The sequence below is a fragment of the Salvelinus fontinalis genome, chromosome 36 (genome assembly GCF_029448725.1).
Source record: "Salvelinus fontinalis isolate EN_2023a chromosome 36, ASM2944872v1, whole genome shotgun sequence".
Taxonomy (NCBI): Eukaryota; Metazoa; Chordata; class Actinopteri; order Salmoniformes; family Salmonidae; genus Salvelinus; species Salvelinus fontinalis.
Genome location: NC_074700.1, coordinates 21,301,948 through 21,320,666, shown reverse-complemented (window position 1 = coordinate 21,320,666; position 18,719 = coordinate 21,301,948). Strand labels below are relative to the sequence as shown.

The following is an 18,719-nucleotide window of genomic DNA, read 5'->3' as shown; positions in this document are numbered from 1 at the left end:
ATTGCGAAAACAAGGACAGAGGAAGCAAAGATAAATCCTTCTTTTTTTTTTTTATTATTCAGCTCACGTTAAATGAGAACAAGGCAATGCCATTATACAATCCTGTTAAATGGGAAGGGAGAGATCGGTTTTCTACATGCAACAATAAGGAGCTTGAGGTAAAAAAATTAAAAAGTCACTTTTATTAAGACATCTTTAAAAACAGATATATTTTTTTACTGGATAAAAAAAAATGGACAAGAAAACAAACAAAAAAAAGTAAAGTAATCTTGACCAGAATTCTCCCCCAAAAGGCTTGGACTGGCACTGAGCATCACCATCCACGTTGGTGGTTTGTGGCAGTGAGGGGTCTAACAATCATGACGTGGTTGGCGGGGTCGTCTCCAGGACTGAAGAAATTAGGGCTGAAGACAGGGAAGAGTCTTTCATTGGTTGGCACGTGGTGGTACGTGTAGAGGTGAAGACCGAGATTCACGTTGTAGAAAGACAGGCGCCGCTCCAGCCCATCAAAGTACACACCCACATGTGCCTGTAAAGTATAAAATTAATTTATTAATAGTTACTTAAAGTAAACTAACTGTATTTGAATAAAATTGCCCCTCCGGAATAAATACATTTGACTTGAATTTAAAGGCGTAGATATGATTCCGGATTTTGCCTCCGTTTCAACTCTTCTCATTATGAAATGCAACAGAGCAGGATTTGGGTTTTTGAGGCATGCTTTTACGTGGGCATCTCGAGTGTGCGCACGTTTGTGTGTGTTCGAACGAGGGAAGCGTTTGTACTTTCCCTGCCAAAACCCACAGTCAAATCACCCTTCTAAAAAACTTGAAAGTGTCTAACCAGCTCATGTCTGGAAGTAGACTAGCTAGCAAGCCAGCCAGCCAACTTTGCCATTAAGCTTCCGTCAGCTGGTATGCTACCGTGACAAAGTTGGTTTGACTTTGAATAGCCAATCTGTGGGGCTAATAGGGATAACTTAGACAATGTAAGTGGAACAATATCTTCATGTTACACACCTTTTAGTTGTCTCATTAAATGGTTTCAAGATGTATATACACATTTCTACAATGTATAGTTGGTTTGAGGTTAAGTAAAAAAATAAATAGCTATTGACCTTTTAAAATATTGTCCCATGTACATGTAACAGTATAACTTCAGTACGTCCCCTCGCCCCGACCCGGGCGCGAACCAGGGACCCTCTGCACACATCAACAACTGACACCCACGAAGCGTCGTTACCCATCGCTCCACAAAGCCACGGCCCTTGCAGAGCAAGGGGCAACACTACTACTAGGTTTCAGAGCAAGTGACGTAACTGATTGAAATGCTAGTAGCGCGTACCCGCTAACTAGCTATCCATTTCACATCCGTTACATACATAGTGTAATTTACTGATGGTCTCCAACTAGCCCCATAGGGATATCCACTGTCAAACCAAATTGACCACGGGCATTACGATCAGGTCGTGTTCAGCTGCAGCCAACTTGAGTGATGCCAGCTGTGGGCAGGATTGAAATTAACCCATGGAGAACTTCTACAGTACCCCTTCATTCTGTGATATACATTTTTTTCCCCATTTAGCAAATATCAGTTTTGGACTTTATGACCAAAATTATTCTATTTACATTTTTTTAAATTCAATTTTGAGACTAGAATAAAATGTTTGACTCATATCTATGCCACATATTGAGTGATAAAACATTAGAAATATTCAACTTGTATCTTCAAACATTCCTCATGACACTAAAGGCTAGCTCCAAAAGACATGCATGAATCAAAATGAGAGAACCTTTTCCTTAGTTCAAATATTCCAGTGTGATTGTGCCCTCTCCTGGTGAGGAACATTTAAAGTATAGTTGTATTTATTTATTCATAGAGGTGTATTATACTCGAGAGCACTTTGGGCCAAGTATCCTCTATCCAACTATGCCATCAACATACCATTCTCCTTTGTTTTCCGACAGCCACAGGTGTTGTGTTGGTGGAGGGCCAAAGCTTTCCCCCGTGGTGTACCAGGACCCAGAACCCCTTCTCGGGGGTGAGATCCACCCCTCGTGATGTCATGGAGGATTTAGTTGCCACACCCACGCACCACACACCAGATGCCGTGGAAGTCCAGTCCTCCACCTCCACCTCCCAGTATGCTCGGTGGCTGCTGAACCCCTTGGGGGCGAGAACGCACAGCACCTGGGTGAAGCGCTGCGCAGACAGGGGAAACGTCTGGCCCATCTTGTGCCGGTCCACTCGGATCTCACGTGACGCCTGTTTGAACAGGAGTGATGGGTGGGCTGTGCTGGGGTCAGGAGTCACCTCAACTGAGAGGAGAAGAGAAAGGTAGGGCTAGAGGAACGCAACAATCAATTGTTCCTAATTATAGGTATTTGGCCGGCAGACCCAAAGGTTACGTAAGGGTTCATTTTGGGAGGGGGTCTGGGTAGAGGACAACTTTATGATCAGTGGTTGTATTCATTTCAATCCAATAGCAGACACAAATTCCTCATTTTGCCATATTGTACATTGCTGTTATTTAAAAAAATTAAAATCATTAGCACAGTTTGATCCAATTCCAGCTCCAAATACAATTATTATTTTTTAACACTAAAGTAGATTGTGTTAATTTTTACATTGAATCATGTCGAACACCATAGTTTAAAAACTCTGTGGGTAGTGCTAAAACAATGACTTCATAGCTGAATTCCTCCATTTTATGCACCTTTGCCATTATAGAGAATTGCATATTTGTCCCTGGTACATAAACAAGTTCAGTAAGGGTTAAGGTCAAAGTATATGATACATGAGGTTTACAGGAAGCACCTTCATTTGGGAAGGACAGGCTCATCGTAAAATCGGTGGAACGGAATGGTATAAAACAAACACGTAGTTTCCATCTGGTTGATACCATTTCATTTACTCCATTCTATTATTATGAGCAGTCCTCCCTCACCGGCCTCCTGTGATGGGTTAGCAATCCACCTTCCAGAATCATTCAAAATCTGCTGGGTGGATACAAAATATAAAACACAACATGGGAAGCAGACTCAGGACTACACCTTCCCTCACCTGTGAACTCTTTAAGCACGGCAATCTCTGTGGGATAAACAAAAAAGGTTTACAATTTTTTTTTGAAAACATACATCTGCAAAATGTTGTACATCTGGGCCCATTTTCACATGTCAGAGTAACAGTGCTGAACCAGTTGTTCCACTCTGCATGTATAAAATGACTTTTTGGCTGCGTTTACACAGACAGCCCTCTGAAAAAAGATCTGATGTGATAAGTAAAATGAGTGGAAAAATGATCAGAATTGCTGATCGGTCAAATGACCAATTAGTGAAAAAAAGATAAGAATTGGTTTGCCTGTGTAAACACAGCCTAATTGTTCTTTTGACTAATCAGATCAGGGGCACATTCCTCTGCCCAGGTGTTGCAGACACATGCCATATGTTACAATGCCTGGATAGCTATTTTAAATATATGCTAATGACATATGTGACCTGTTTCAAGAAGCTAGATATTAAAAAAAAAAAAAATTCTCCAATTTGTTTTGGTAGAACTGCCTTCTGGAACATGGGGAATTACATGTGCCTTAATAAAACAAACTTGTTTGTGATCTGTAAATACAAATACAGTAAAATTATGACTGCAGTTGGTTTGGCCACAGAAACAAAATACAGGAACCATCCCACTAGCCATGATTGTCTGAGATAATGGATGGACTGAAAATTCAGAAATATGCATTTGGATAGGTCTGCCATGTAGCATACTTCTGTCTATAACATGACCTGCTTAGTATGTGTGGATAATCCCTATTACTGCACTTTAATACAAAATATATATATCATGATGAACTAAGTGTTGCATTTCTGACCTGAAGTTAATAGCGCTATAGACAAAGATCAGTGGGAAATGTGATGACTACTTTCTGGAGGACTAACGCACCATGCTGACTGACAAAAAAAATAAAAAAAGACAATTAGGAAATACCAGATTTAGGTAAAAACATTTTAATTGAACCAGACGTTGTAGAATATTCCCCCATCACTGTCATCAGAAGAAAGGGTGATCAACAGTGTTGTCATGGAAGAAGTTAAGTGTCTTTAAAAATCGGTGGAATGCCCAGTGGAAGCAGAGATGAGTCCCAAATGTGGCGAGTTGAAAAGAGAACACAGGAGGCTGTTGTACTTATCTCCATACTAATAGCTAGCTAACGTTACATACGCATGTATGATCTATGTTACAAATGATATTGCATCTAAGTAGGCCACTTGCATTGCCAGCCATAGCCACATTTTTAGCTAGGTAACTAACTTTGAACTTATATGGTTAGCTTTAGCTACCTGCAGATTCATGCATGGTATTAAGCGTTCTGTTTACTGTTCATTGTTCAGCTAGCTACATGTCTAAACAAAATATTCCACTATGCAAGTAACCATTTCACTGTACCGTTTACACCTACTGTATCCTGTGCATGTGATAAAGTCAGTGTTTACCAGAGATGGTAATGTGCAGAACATGACCTTGCACCAAAGTCAGATTAGGATATAGGCCAAGACCTGGAGTTTTTCCTTATTATATAGTTCACTACTTTAGTCTTGAAATGTTTGGTTGTTTACTACATTACTGTATTCTCTCAGTTTAGCACATGTCCTCACATGTGAATCCTTAAAGAGTCTACTTTTATCCAATGTAAAACTTTAAAAAAAAAAAAAAAAAAAAATTCATCACACCATTTGCAATATAGGCCCGAATCCAGGTGGTGGGTCACTCGACTGCTGCCCGACGACAGTCAAGCAACCATTGGTTTATGCATGCAACGCCTGAGGGGAACGTGACCCATATTTTTGCCAATAATTGGAAAACATGTTAGAACTGCCTGTGTAAAAGCAGCCTTTAAGATCTTAAAAGCTGAACTGACTACATCAGACTGAGAAAAAAAAAGACCTGGGAGAGCATAGCCATTTGTAGACAAGTAGGCCATCTTAGGTAATTTGGCCATGTCTTTCATTAAGGTATTAGAAGGTTTCCCAGTAGGTCTGGGGGGATGTTGATGCTGCATTGTCCTCTGACCCCATCTGGAATAGCAGAAGGGAGAGAGGGAAGAATCTAAAGGGAGAAGGAACAAAAGAGAGATGGAGTGAATGGGGTTGAACATACAAGCAAGTTGACCAGCAACGATGCCGTGTTTAGATTCTCCACACTTGTACCCTTCTTGGATTTAAAAGCATTTGATTTTTGTAAGCATTGGCTGTAGGAAGTTTCCAACATAGCTACATCTGTGACTTGGAGTGTAATTCAAGAAAACACTTTGGGAGAAGTGGAAGCGATTCAGGGTGCAGCCAATGGCCACGTTCGAGAGCATCAAAACCATGATGCATAATTAGTCAATTGTGACAATGAGAAGTTATTTATGGATGCAAGGGGATTTGCAGATAAATCACTCTGGACTCAAATCGGCTGCAATGACTCACATTAAGAAACGCAAAGGAGTCTGAGGAGCCAATCAGCCGCTCCAGCTCGGCACCTCTACTCGTCAGAGCTGTTATGTCATCTTCAAGCACACGTCTCCGACGGGAAGCTGTGCTCTTCATCTCATCCACCCTCCTACAGGCCTCAATGTTGTAGCGATCATAAACCCGCCCCACCTGGCTGACCAGGTCTCGTCGGAACCCACTCACAAACTGGATCTGGCTCTTCGCTACATCCTGCAAGGGGGCAATTACATCAAACAGATCTAGGAGGTGTTTTCATTGATGTGATAACTTCTGAAAGTTCCAGATAGAAATACAATAGATGGACAATCATTTAATCTCAATCAGCATGTTCTACACAACACATTTCTATCTGAATGTTCCAAAGCATTACACCATCCTGAACACATCCTAAGGCATAATAGATTCTCTCAGTAGGCACAACAATGGAAGCAGGTGCCCTGAAGAAGTGACTAACCCAAGTGCATAGGGAAAACTGTCCCTGAGTCTTTGTAACCCCATGTGAGGTTTCTTGGAATGTTTTACAATTGAATGCTATGGCAAAAGACTGCACAATTACAACGGGCGTGACTACAGCCAATTCAAATGAAAAAAACTCACCTTGCAGTGATGGAATGAAAGGTTGAATTGCTCTGCTTCTTTCCAAGTGGCCTTCAGCTTCTCCTTTACCTCTGCTTGGGCTTCAGTCAGCTGAGCCTGAAGTGAAGACCATAAGTGTTTGCATTAGTGCTGGGATGGAACAAAAAAAAACACACACACGGTCCCCGTGGGCATATTCATTAGGCACCAAACTAAAGAATTTTTAAAAAATGGATAAAACACGTGAGGGACTACTTGAACAATGTTCTGTTCCAAAATGTTTTGATATGGTGTGCCTTAATGAATACAAATAAGGACCAAGATCAAAGGAAATCATAGGGAAACATTTCACATCAGAAACAAGCATTTATTGGACAAGTTCAGCTAGTCCCTCTCGGTTTCAGTCAGTTTGCTTCCGTTTGGTGCCTAATGAATACAACCCTGGATTGAGGAACCATTGTGCCAAAACTAATTCTTACCTTCTGAGCCAAGAACTCTACCTGCATCGACACAACCTGGTGGGCCGGCGCCTGGTGAGTGTCACACGCCACACACAGCATGGTCTTGTCGGTGCGGCAATAACGCTCCAGGAGCCTCTCATGGTTCAAACACATCCTCTTCTTCAGGTTAGCCAGGGGCCTGACCAGCTGATGCCTGGAGAACCGGGCATTGTGAACCATTTCATGCTCCAGGCAGTACGACGACATACACACCAGGCAGGTCTTGACAGCCTTGGTCATCCCATATCCTAAGCACGCGTCACAGGAGACCTCTCCCGGAGCCACAGCGGGCCTGTCTACGGCCGCACCGCCCCTTCTACTTGCCCCCTTGAAGCTTTCCACAAGGTCTCTCAGGACTATGTTGACCTGGATGGTGGGGGTAGGTGTGAACCTCGTATTGCACACAGAACAGACTGCATAGTCTCCACTGCTGTTCCAGTCATCCTCGAGACAAGGCTTGCAAAATGTGTGTCCACACGGGATTGTGGCTGGGTTGGTGAAGACACCAAGACAGATGGAGCACAGGAACTGGTCCTCTGACATGGCGTTGTAAGACGCCATCTCTTCAAGCTGGGGACAACCGGTTAGAAAACATTGAAATAAATTTAAGTTGCACATGAATTAGTCTAACGCAGTCCAATTCCGATAACCCTCCCTAATTGGGTCTTTTGACCAATCACATCAGATATTTTTTTTACAGCTGATACAATCGGTCTAAATATCAATTAATGAAAACATCAGAATTGGACTGCCTGTCTAAACACGACTAGCCTGTAAATATTGCATTGACAAAAAGTAATGTGAATAGTGAAAATGATAAGGTTGGAGACAACCAGAAACTGGCAAGTTGTTCAGCCTATTGAGAGTAGGGGTGTTAACCCCGGTGTCCTGGCTAAATTCCCAATCTGGCCCTCAAACCATCATGGTCACCTAATAATCCCCAGTTTACAATTGGCTCATTCATCCCCCTCCTCTCCCCTGTAACTATTCCCCAGGTCGTTGCTGCAAATGAGAACGTGTTCTCAGTCAACTTACCTGGTAAAATAACGGTAAAATAAAAAAATAAAAATTGTTTGCATTCACATCTGTCCCAAAAAAGTTTTAGTGACTTAAACTGCCCAGAGAAAATTCCACTTTCAAAAGTTTATATTCTGTTACCTCATATGCAAATAAATGTAAACTTACATTGCCAAAGCATAAATTGAAATAAAAAAAACACTTCAAAGTTGTCTCTCAAAGACTGTTCTGCCATTTCCTCAGAACATGTCATCTCCCTAAGGAGAATGAGTTGGCCAATCAGCAGCCCAGAGGGGGATGGGCTGGTCAATCGGCAGTCTAGTTGCATTACCATTTATGACGATATATGCCCACACCATTCTATTGTTAGGGGTACGCACACACCACAGGAGGTTAGCGGCATCTTAATTGGAGAGGACGGGCTCATGTTAATAGCTTGACTGGAACGGTATCAAATGCCATTCGATCATTCTAGCCATTGTTATGAGCCACCCTTCCCTCCACAGCCTCCAATATTGCTCCTGAGCGGTCTAAGGCACTGCATCTCAGTGCAAGAGGCATCACTGCAGTCCCGTGTTAGAATCCAGGCTGCATCGCATCCGGCTGTGATTGGGAGTCCCATAGGCTGGCTCACAATTGGTCCAGTGTCATCCGGGTTTGGCCGGGGTTAGACCTTATTGTAAATAAGAATTTGTTCTTAACTGACTTGCCTAGTTAAAAAGTTAAATATAAAATACAACTATTAAAACAGAGAACCTGCTTTTTAACCATACCAACCATTTTTTAAATTATTATATTTAGGTGCAGGAGTTCCACTATATTAAAAGTATAATTTATAAGAGCAACACAAGCCAAAGCTGAACATTTGAGGTGCTGGTACTCAGTTCTGGTGAGCTCCTGCCCATGCCGAGCATTGGTAACGGTGTCTGTTAGCATTTTGTAATGCATGTTTTGACTGGTCTTTGTATAGCCTATAGGCCTAGGTTTTTGGGAGTACCTGTTCAAGCTCAGGCTACACATGCAGACTTCCATTCATGCGTGTTGAAGCTCTTGTTATATGCTCAGCTGAGTGAGTTAGGTCTGATTTTTAGGTCATCCAAATCTTTGTGTGTCCAAGGTAGACTATTTCTACTGTTTTGTATTTTTCAACGGTCATTTTGCATTCATATTTTTGTTACATGCCCTGTTGCACTGTTATCACTGGGCTGCACTGTAAATAAAACTCATATTTTTCACCATATTTGTTCAGTTAGTTCAAGCCCTCCTAACTAGATCCTATTCACTTAAAGTAACTGCCCAGTGTTTCCAGATTTAAATTAAATAATGACCTGTAGCTACTTACAATAGGATTGAAATAGTTGTCCTTCCAATAAACAGTACCAGCACCCAACATGAGTAAAGGCACCTATTTCAGTCCAAGTCAAGCACTGTTCGTTACACATTGAAGACCACATGAATAATGATTGCGGCAGTCACTGACTTAAGCCTGAGTGAATATATCGAATTTTACAATTATTCAGTAACTGCATAAACCACTGCATTTTACCAGAGTCACCAAGACAGGTGATGCATGCACCCTCAAAACATGAGACAGGAACACAAACACAGGTTGGCAAAAATAATGTATGTACACGCTGGCTTGCTCATGCCATGTATTGGCTATTGAGGTTTTGAAGCCACAGTTCAGCCATATTGGCACTCCCCGATAGGAGCAGTCCACCATAGGAATTAATAAAAATGCTAACATATTTCAATGAAAGGTTAAGGACAAAATTTAATTTGTCGTCATGGGGACAGTAACATTAGTAATCTCCAATTTTACCCATTTGTTAATTTTGTTTAGCTCACAATTTAATTTAAAAAGTATTTATTACAGTGTCTTAGAATTAATGTGGCAAAAATGAATGTAGACATTAACAAATGCTTTTCTATACCTTCCAAAATGTTTTAATAATGGTGGGTAAATACCAATATGGAGGTGGTGGCTCAAAAAAATAAAGGGAACACTTAAACACAATGTAACTTCAAGTCAATCACACTTCTGTGAAATCAAACTGTCCACTTAGGAAGCAACATTGATTGACAATAAATTTTACATGCTGTTGTGCAAATGGAATAGACAAAAGGTGGAAATTATAGGCAATTAGCAAGACACCCCCAATAAAGGAGTGATTCTGCAGGTGGTGACCACAGACCACTTCTTCCGTGGTTAAGAGTTGCTTCCTGGCTGATGTTTTGGTCACTTTTGAATGCTGGCGGTGCTCTCACTCTAGTGGTAGCATGTGACGGAGTCTACAACCCACACAAGTGGCTCAGGTAGTGCAGCTCATCCAGGATGGCACATCAATGCGAGCTGTGGCAAGAAGGTTTGCTGTGTCTGTCAGCGTAGTGTCCAGAGCATGGAGGCGCTACCAGGAGACAGGCCAGTACATCAGGAGACGTGGAGGAGGCCGTAGGAGGGCAACAACCCAGCAGCAGGAACGCTACCTCCGCCTTGCAAAATGACCTCCAGCAGGCCACAAATGTGCATGCGTCTGCTCAAACGGTCAGAAACAGACTCCATGAGGGTGGTATGAGGTCCCGACGTCCACAGGTGGGGGTTGTGCTTACAGCCCAAAACCGTGCAGGACGTTTGGCATTTGCCAGAGAACACCAAGATTGGCAAATTCGCCACTGGCGCCCTGTGCTCTTCACAGATGAAAGCAGGTTCACACTGAGCACATGAGCACATGTGACAGACGTGACAGAGTCTGGAGACGCCGTGGAGAACGTTCTGCTGCCTGCAACATCCTCCAGCATGACCGGTTTGGCGATGGGTCAGTCATGGTGTGGGGTGGCATTTCTTTGTGGGGCCGCACAGCCCTCCATGTGCTCGCCAAAGGTAGCCTGACTGCCATTAGGTACCGAGATGAGATCCTCAGACCCCTTGTGAGACCATATGCTGACACATGCACATTTGTGGCCTGCTGGAGGTCATTTTGCAGGGCTCTGGCAGTGCACTTCCTTGCACAAAGGCGGAGGTAGCGGTCCTGCTGCTGGGTTGTTGCCCTCCTACGGCCTCCTCCACGTCTCCTGATGTACTGGCCTGTCTCCTGGTAGCGCCTCCATGCTCTGGACACTACTCTGACAGACACAGCAAACCTTCTTGCCACAGCTCGCATTGATGTGCCATCCTGGATGAACTGCACTACCTGAGCCACTTGTGTGGGTTGTAGACTCCGTCTCATGCTACCACTAGAGTGAAAGAACAGCCAGCATTCAAAAGTGACCAAAACATCAGCCAGGAAGCATAGGAACTGAGAAGTGGTCTGTGGTCACCACCTGCAGAATCACTCCTTTTTTGGGGGTGTCTTGCTAATTGCCTATAATTTCCACCTTTTGTCTATTCCATTTGCACAACAGCATGTGAAATTTATTGCCAATCAGTGTTGCTTCCTAAGTGGACAGTTTGATTTCACAGAAGTGTGATTGACTTGGAGTTACATTGTGTTGTTTAAGTGTTCCCTTTATTTTTTTGAGCAGTGTATATCATTGCCAACCAGTTTATATATATAAATAAACTGGTTGGCAATGAAATGTAACTTTGTAAACCATTGATAAACAATTGTTGCAATAAATGGTTACACTATTCGTTTTTTATAGGGGGTAGATCAGCTTTAATATTGCAGATATGTTTTGGCCTCCATCAATGTAATTGTCTGCATCATTTCGAATCCACACACGCTCCCTCTGGCGCTCGACGTCACCGGTCTACTAATCACCGGACCTGGCATCTATATTACACACACCGAATCATCATTCGCTCTCTGATTACCACCTAATGACTAATAACAACTGAGGGATAAATAAAGGGGGAGTAGTCATTAGGTGGTGTTGTGGTTTCATCTCACGTTCAGTATGCTTTATGTTTGTTCTTTTGTATCGTTTCATTATTAAACTCACATTCTACACCTGCTTCCTGACTCCCGGCGTATGTTACACGCACACACATTTTTTAAAATATATTTTCCACTAATCCTACCACCACTACCCTAATTGGAGTAAACAGACAGTGTTTTACAAAAAAATTGATTGTGCTGTATGTTGTAATCTACCTCAGAAACAAACAATAGGCTATGCGTGCAAGTGCTACAAACTTCAGATTGTCAAGAGTTCAATTTATATGTCTGACAGTGGCAAGGGAATCATTCTGCTTTCGTAACCAAGTGGGAGTTTACAACACACGTTAAGAACTAAATACACTTGAAAGGCCCTCCAACTGGATATTACTAGTGGGAAACCAGTCTTTCATCCTGAGCTCCCACATGCTGATGTCACCAATTTAGGAAGTTACATTTAACTGCATTTTCAGTAGCTAAATGCAACATGTTTAAACGCAATATATTAATATTTTTTGTGCCAACTTGTTTACAAGCATGATAGCTGTACTTTTAGTTTATGGAGCTTGGTGGCAATTTGCCAGTCTGTTTCTCAACGAGTTCAAATAACGTGAATGCATCCAACTAGTAGCTGACACTTCACAAAATTGTATATTCCCACCTCCCATATTTTATTTATTTATTTTTATTTTACCAGGTAAGTTGACTGAGAACACATTCTCATTTGCAGCAACGACCTGGGGAATAGTTACAGGGGAGAGGAGGGGGATGAATTAGCCAATTGTAAACTGGGGATTATTAGGTGACCATGATGGTTTGAGGGCCAGATTGGGAATTTAGCCAGGACACCGGGGTTAACACCCTTACTCTTACGATAAGTGCCATGGGATTTTTAATGACCTCAGAGAGTCAGGACACCCGTTTAACGTCCCATCCGAAAGACAGCACCCTACACAGGGCAGTGTCCCCAATCCCTGCCCTGGGGCATTGGGATATTTCTTTTAGACCAGAGGAAAGAGTGCCTCCTACTGGCCCTCCAACACCACTTCCAGCAGCATCTGGTCTCCCATCCAGGGACTGACCAGGACCAACCCTGCTTAGCTTCAGAAGCAAGCCAGCAGTGGTATGCAGGGTGGTATGCTGCTGGTTACAAACAGAGCGGTAGACTAAAATGCCTTATGAATTCCACTTGGGGATGGTGCAGCATAGTTCACATTTGACAAACGCTCATAAGAGCTTCCAAGTACAGGTTGTCATAAATAGAAGTTGATAGTATAGCCTGAATTTACACTCCCAAAACAGGCTAAACCATTCTCCTCAATAGGTTTTAGGCTACACAGAGACCAGTCGAGACGCACATGACAAAATGAAAATAGACACCGTTAAAACATGTAAAACCACATAAATAATGTAAGCATGAACGAATAACAATAATCTGAAACTGAATAAACCAATGCATTTTACCAGAAGAGGCAAAGCGAGAGGAAAATCTGTCCACGAAAATAAACCCATGAAGTAAATGTTTGTATGGAGGTCAATAAGAGTGTCGAATTTGGAAAACAAAACATTTTATTGCTAATTTGCGACACAAGATATATTTGATGGAATCGAAGTTTCACAATGGCTCGGTGGTTAAATATGCACTGATAAGTGGACGCTTGTGGAATTTCAAAAATTAAAAGATCAGAGTTTCCCGTTGTCATAGAGACTCATGGACATCATTTTTTTTTTTAAATGGCAATAATATTTAACCCATATAAAAGTCAGTTAAGAACAAATTCTTATTGACAATGACGGCCTACTTGTAAAGTCCCCCCCAGTCAAACCCTCCCCTAACCCCGACGACTCTGGGCCTATTGTGCACTGCCCTATGGGACTCCCGATCTTAGCCGGATGTGATACAGCCCAGGATCAAACCCAGGTCTGTCGTGACACCTACTAGCACTGCCTTAGACCACTGCGCCACTCAGGAGCACAAAGGGCTTCCACCATTTTAAAGTAGGCAACTGATGAGATTCATACAAGTTAGGAACAATCAGCCAATTAAGAAAGAAAAGGACGATTTTAAAGTGGAGACAAGCCTCATTGGCACTGTCCATGTTATCACAGATCCTTTAATGGCAGAGATACAAAGATGAGTCCTCTATCTCTATGACCCATTGGTCACATGCTTCTGCCCCATTGGCAAGAATAGCCCCACCTGGTCGCACGTTCTCCTGCCTTCCATCTTTGAGAACATGCAATTCATTAAAGCATTCACTCGACCATCTTGTCAAAATATGACAATCTTTGATTTTACCAGAGTCACCGACATAATAGATAGTGACGTGTGTTCGCACCCGTAAAACAGCGCAAAACTGTGACCACAAACACGGGTGGACAAACGACTGTTGCAATAAATGGTTACAATGTTACACAAAAAAAGTTTGTAAAGTCCTTATGTTGTAATATAACAAAATATAGGCTGTACATGGACGCAAGTGCTTAAAAGTTGTCAAGAGTTCCATTTGTTTGACTCAGTTGGTGGGAAATTAAGGGCCTTGTGAATGCCATGTGGGGATGGTGCGGCATAGATCACATTAGACAAAGGTATTCCTTTGAAACTCACCTGTCTATGTATGCAGAACACAGCTCACAAGGAAACAATTATCTTCCACTTCTGGGGGGAAAACACAATCTGATGAATTTCCTTGATTGAGTTCAGGTGGCATTTTGAAGACTGGTAAACTCCTCCCTCTTTCATGAAAAAAACACGTGCCTGGAAGCTTTTAGTATGGGTATGTGCTCAACAACCATTGGCCTCACCGTACAGGACACAGAATGAAAACTTTGTAACGCTTTGTCCCGGGCTGCGTTCAGTACGTTTTTAAATTAAACAGAAACAGTGCTGACCTGAATGACCAATTGAAAATCGGGGAGTGTTTGGATTGTGGGTTGGGGAACGCCGTTAACATGGCCACTTCCGTTTAAATACGCCACTCATTGCTTCACCCACCGAACGGGAGAAAACACACCTAAAAGTCTGTTCAAGAATGTACAAAAAACATTTTGGGGGAAACGTGTCATTCAGTACAAATAGTTCCTCAATGTAGCAAACGTTCAAGCGAACTGAACGCACCTCCTGTTCAGAGGTAACACTACACTGAAGAGGCATACAACCACAGGTAAGGACTCTAATGTAAAAAAGAAAAAAAAAAAAGGATTGTATTGATCTTTTAAAATGGTAGGAGACAACATCACATACATTAAAAGGGCAATATGCAGTTGTTATATCCATTTTGGACTTAAATTAATAAATTCATCATACAGTATATACCTGTTGATTCTTGAAAAATATAACCTATGACTCATGAACTTAGTTCAACAGTACCTGATCAGAACCCAAAATACAAGCTTGTTTTAGTCCAATGTTCGTCAACAAAGTAAATGTAAACACACGGTATACCCTTAAAACATGGTTAAAACGATACAATTTTGATATCATAGATAGACAGAGTTATGGATGAAAGGACTGACTATCAGTTTGAGAGTGATTACATTTCTCCAGCACAATCCCTCAGCTTTTTACCGAAACAGTGGTGGGGAGTATGTTGTGTTACTGTTTCAACCACTAACTGCCCCTTTAAACCTTATCAAGGATAAAACACCATAAACCCCAAAGGTGTATTTCCATTGTGGTTCTCTGTGTCAACAAGATGGTAAGATTGACACGGAGTATGCTGTACTCTCAATGTTTGTCTAAATGCTTTCCCTGTTATATAATATCAATATGGAACTGCCCAGCTAGCACATCTGGTTCTTTGGAAGTTCTGGGAATATACATGTTTTGTTTCCCATTGGTTCTGGGAAAGAAGCCATACATTTATTGACTGTTAAAACTGAACGGGAAAATATTGCCTGTTCTGGAAACATACGTAGGTTGCATGGAGGTTGCAATGTAGGTTGCATGGAGATTCTGAGAATGTGAATGTTTACAATGGTTCCCTGAAAGTTTTCTTACTGTTTCTAAATCCGGCTGAGAATATCACAGCTAGATCAAACCACAACTGTTGGATTCGCTGGACTGTTACCTTTCATGCCATCTCACAGTTGCTCATATGTGCAAATCTATTGTTTTTCTGGATAGGCCATAAAATGTGACTTGTCACTCCCTATGTAAATGTAGGATATGAAACCTGACACTTCAAGTCAGCTCCGCTTAGAGAGTGGGAGCGGAGAGCAGACAGACAGGGCTTGCTGAAACTATAAGGCACGGGATCCTAAGATGTTCAGAGTGCTTTGTACTGTACACCAAAATTTGAGTCAGAACCAGTCCTGAACCACTCAACATCCCCCATATAGAGAATTTCACATCTAGGCATTAAAATATATATATATATATATATATTCCATGACAGGAAATTATACTACAATATGTGACAAAGAAACACAAACATCAGACAATTCTTATAATGGCTGAGATGTAGGCTTCTTTTCCCCTCAAGTACAATGGAAAGCATGTAATTGTTTTTGGGGTCATGTACTCATTCCTTATGAGTATTAGAATACCATCATATAATTATAAAAGGGTATGTTGATTTAACAAGAGGCAAATAAGGAGATGGAAGCATTATTTAAGGCACACTGAAGCATGCATAACTCATACAGCACCCATCCCAATGACCAAATATCACTGCAAAGGAGAGAAAAGGCATTGACATTTAATTATCTGCATAAGGCCATACTGAACATTTGCTCCCTGGATGTATTTCTTATGGCTTCCACAGGGTGTCAGCAGTCTATGTTCAATGTTTCAGGCTTGTAACTTCAAAAACGAATAAGAAATATGAGTTTTAGTACAGGGACACAGTCTTGGAAATTCGTGTTTGCGTGTGCCATAAATGGCTGTACTCTGGAGCGGGATCGGTTTGAAGGTGGAGGGTCCGTCATGGTCTGGGGCAGTGTGTCACAGCATCATCGGACTGAGCTTGTTGTCATTGCAGGTAATCTCAATACTGTGCGTTACAGGGAAGACATCCTCCTCCCTCATGTGGTACCCTTCCTGCAGGCTCATCCTGACATGACTCTCCAGCATGACAATGCCACCAGCCATACTGCTCGTTCTGTGTGTAGTTTCCTGCAAGACAGGAATGTCAGTGTTCTGCCATGGCCAGCGAAGAGCCCGGATCTCAATCTCATTGAGCACGTCTGGGACCCGTTGGATCGGAGGGTGAGGGCTAGGGTCATTTCCCCCAGAAATGTCAAGAACTTGCAGGTGCCTTGGTGGAAGAGTGGGGTAACATCTCACATCAAGAACTGGCAAATCTGGTGCAGTCCATGAGGAGGAAATGCACTGCAGTACTTAATGCAGCTGGTGGCCACACCAGATACTGACTGACTTTTGATTTTTACCCCTTTGTTCAGGGACACATTATTCAATTTCTGTTAGTCACATGTCTGTGGAACGTGTTCAGTTTGTCTCAGTTGTTGAATCTTGTTTTGTTCATACAAATATTTTACAGATAAGTTTGCTGAAAATAAACGCAGTTGACAGTGGGTGGATGTTTTTTTGTTGAGTTTATTACAATATGTGACAAAGAAAATCACAAACATCAGAACAGTCTTACAACGGCTGAGATGTAGGCTTCTTTTCCCCTCAAGTACAAAGGAAAGCATATATTTGTTTTTTGGGGTCATGTACTCATATTCTTTAGGAACATTAGAATACAATCATAGACTTCTAAAAGGGTATGTTGTTTTAGTATTCAGTTACCTGTTGATAGTACGTAATTCTATTCTAAGGAATGTTCCTACCTGTGAATTTGTTGTCTTTCCTATTTACTTTCACTTTACATCAGTTACAAAGCATACATACTCCTTCAGTAGTTCTGTCACCCTAAAATTGTAAAGAGGACTCATCCCTATCTTTGCCATTACCGTGTATATGACAGTATGACCAGAGCCATTGAGGTCTCTCTCCATTTTAAAGTAATAAAAATGTTATTCTACTTCTAGGAGATTATTGGTGGTTCGTTAAACTGAAAAGGTGCATAATGCCTACTATTGTGTTGTATAGTTTCAACAGGCATAAAGCAAAGCACCTGCACGGTGCTGGAATATTTGCTCAGAAGTATAATGCATTGGCTTATCACTCCCGCTGACCTGGATGTAATTCTGCTTAACCCATCAGAAGTTGTTTGATACCATTTTCCATGTTTTACATTCCAGTCATTACTACTGTATCTACCAGTCCTACCAATTGTAAAATAACCACTTTTTGTCTTATATTTCACAGTGACAGATGAGACTTATTTTATTTTGATGTTAAAGATTTTATTTATCAAAGACAAAATATTGTCCCCCAAAAAATGTTTGAAGTTGTATTTTCTCTCTTTTTTTTACAACTGTCTCCCTGTTTAATGTTGACGTGATAATGCCCGATGTAGGGGGTGGGTCCCAAAGACCCTCCCCATTATTGATTAAGGGGACCTTAAGATTCATATGTTTTGCTGCAGGCCTTCTAATAATATACTGTTGCTATGTGTCTTAAAACTCAGCTTGTGCAATGTACAGTGGCAATCTATATTAGTCTGTGTGGTTAAGCCCTGGCTGTTGCGAGAGTGTGCTTGCAGGCTAGGTCTGAGTCAAACCGAAACTAGATAAAGAGAAGTAACTACTGTCTGGTTTTGACATTTTGATCTTGTGTGACAGTGGGCAATGCTAATAAATTCAGAGAAGCTACTGTACTAGGTTGCCTTAAAGTAACCTCAGCTTATTGATACACACATACATTAATGTAGGTGATCATACCACTAGGGAGTGATCAGATGTATAAAATCAGCTGTGCCCTTTGGTGGGGTGCAGAACTTACTGGGAAACATACGTGCTATGTTCATGTTGTCAACTTCTGTCTGCATTAATAAATGAATGATTGATTTACTTAGATATTGTCTGATTGCTGATTTCACCAATAAGCAAATGATTGACAAGGAACCTAACCCAACATCAAGAAGCCGGTGTTTGAAGGATATATTGGCTCAGGTGTTAGTCCCGAGACGAAGTCGAGGGCTGGCAAACCGTGCCCATGTATCTTCCAAACACCGGCATCTCGGAGGTTATCACTTTAATACAACGTGTTACCAACATTTTCAAATAATGATTGACATTTCTTATTTTATTAATACCATTTCATCCTTCCACAAGATATTAGTCCTGACAGAAATCTAAGGTTTCTACCCAAGCCAGCTGGTCGTTAGTTCTATCGTTTTGGATGC

At 41.7% G+C, this 18,719-nt stretch overlaps 1 pseudogene; it reads right to left on the bottom strand.

The window, feature by feature from the left end:
- Positions 1-158: 158 nt before the first annotated feature.
- LOC129835705 (E3 ubiquitin-protein ligase TRIM17-like) lies at positions 159-14,083 on the bottom strand (annotated as a pseudogene).
- Between the last annotated feature and the right edge of the window lie 4,636 nt (positions 14,084-18,719).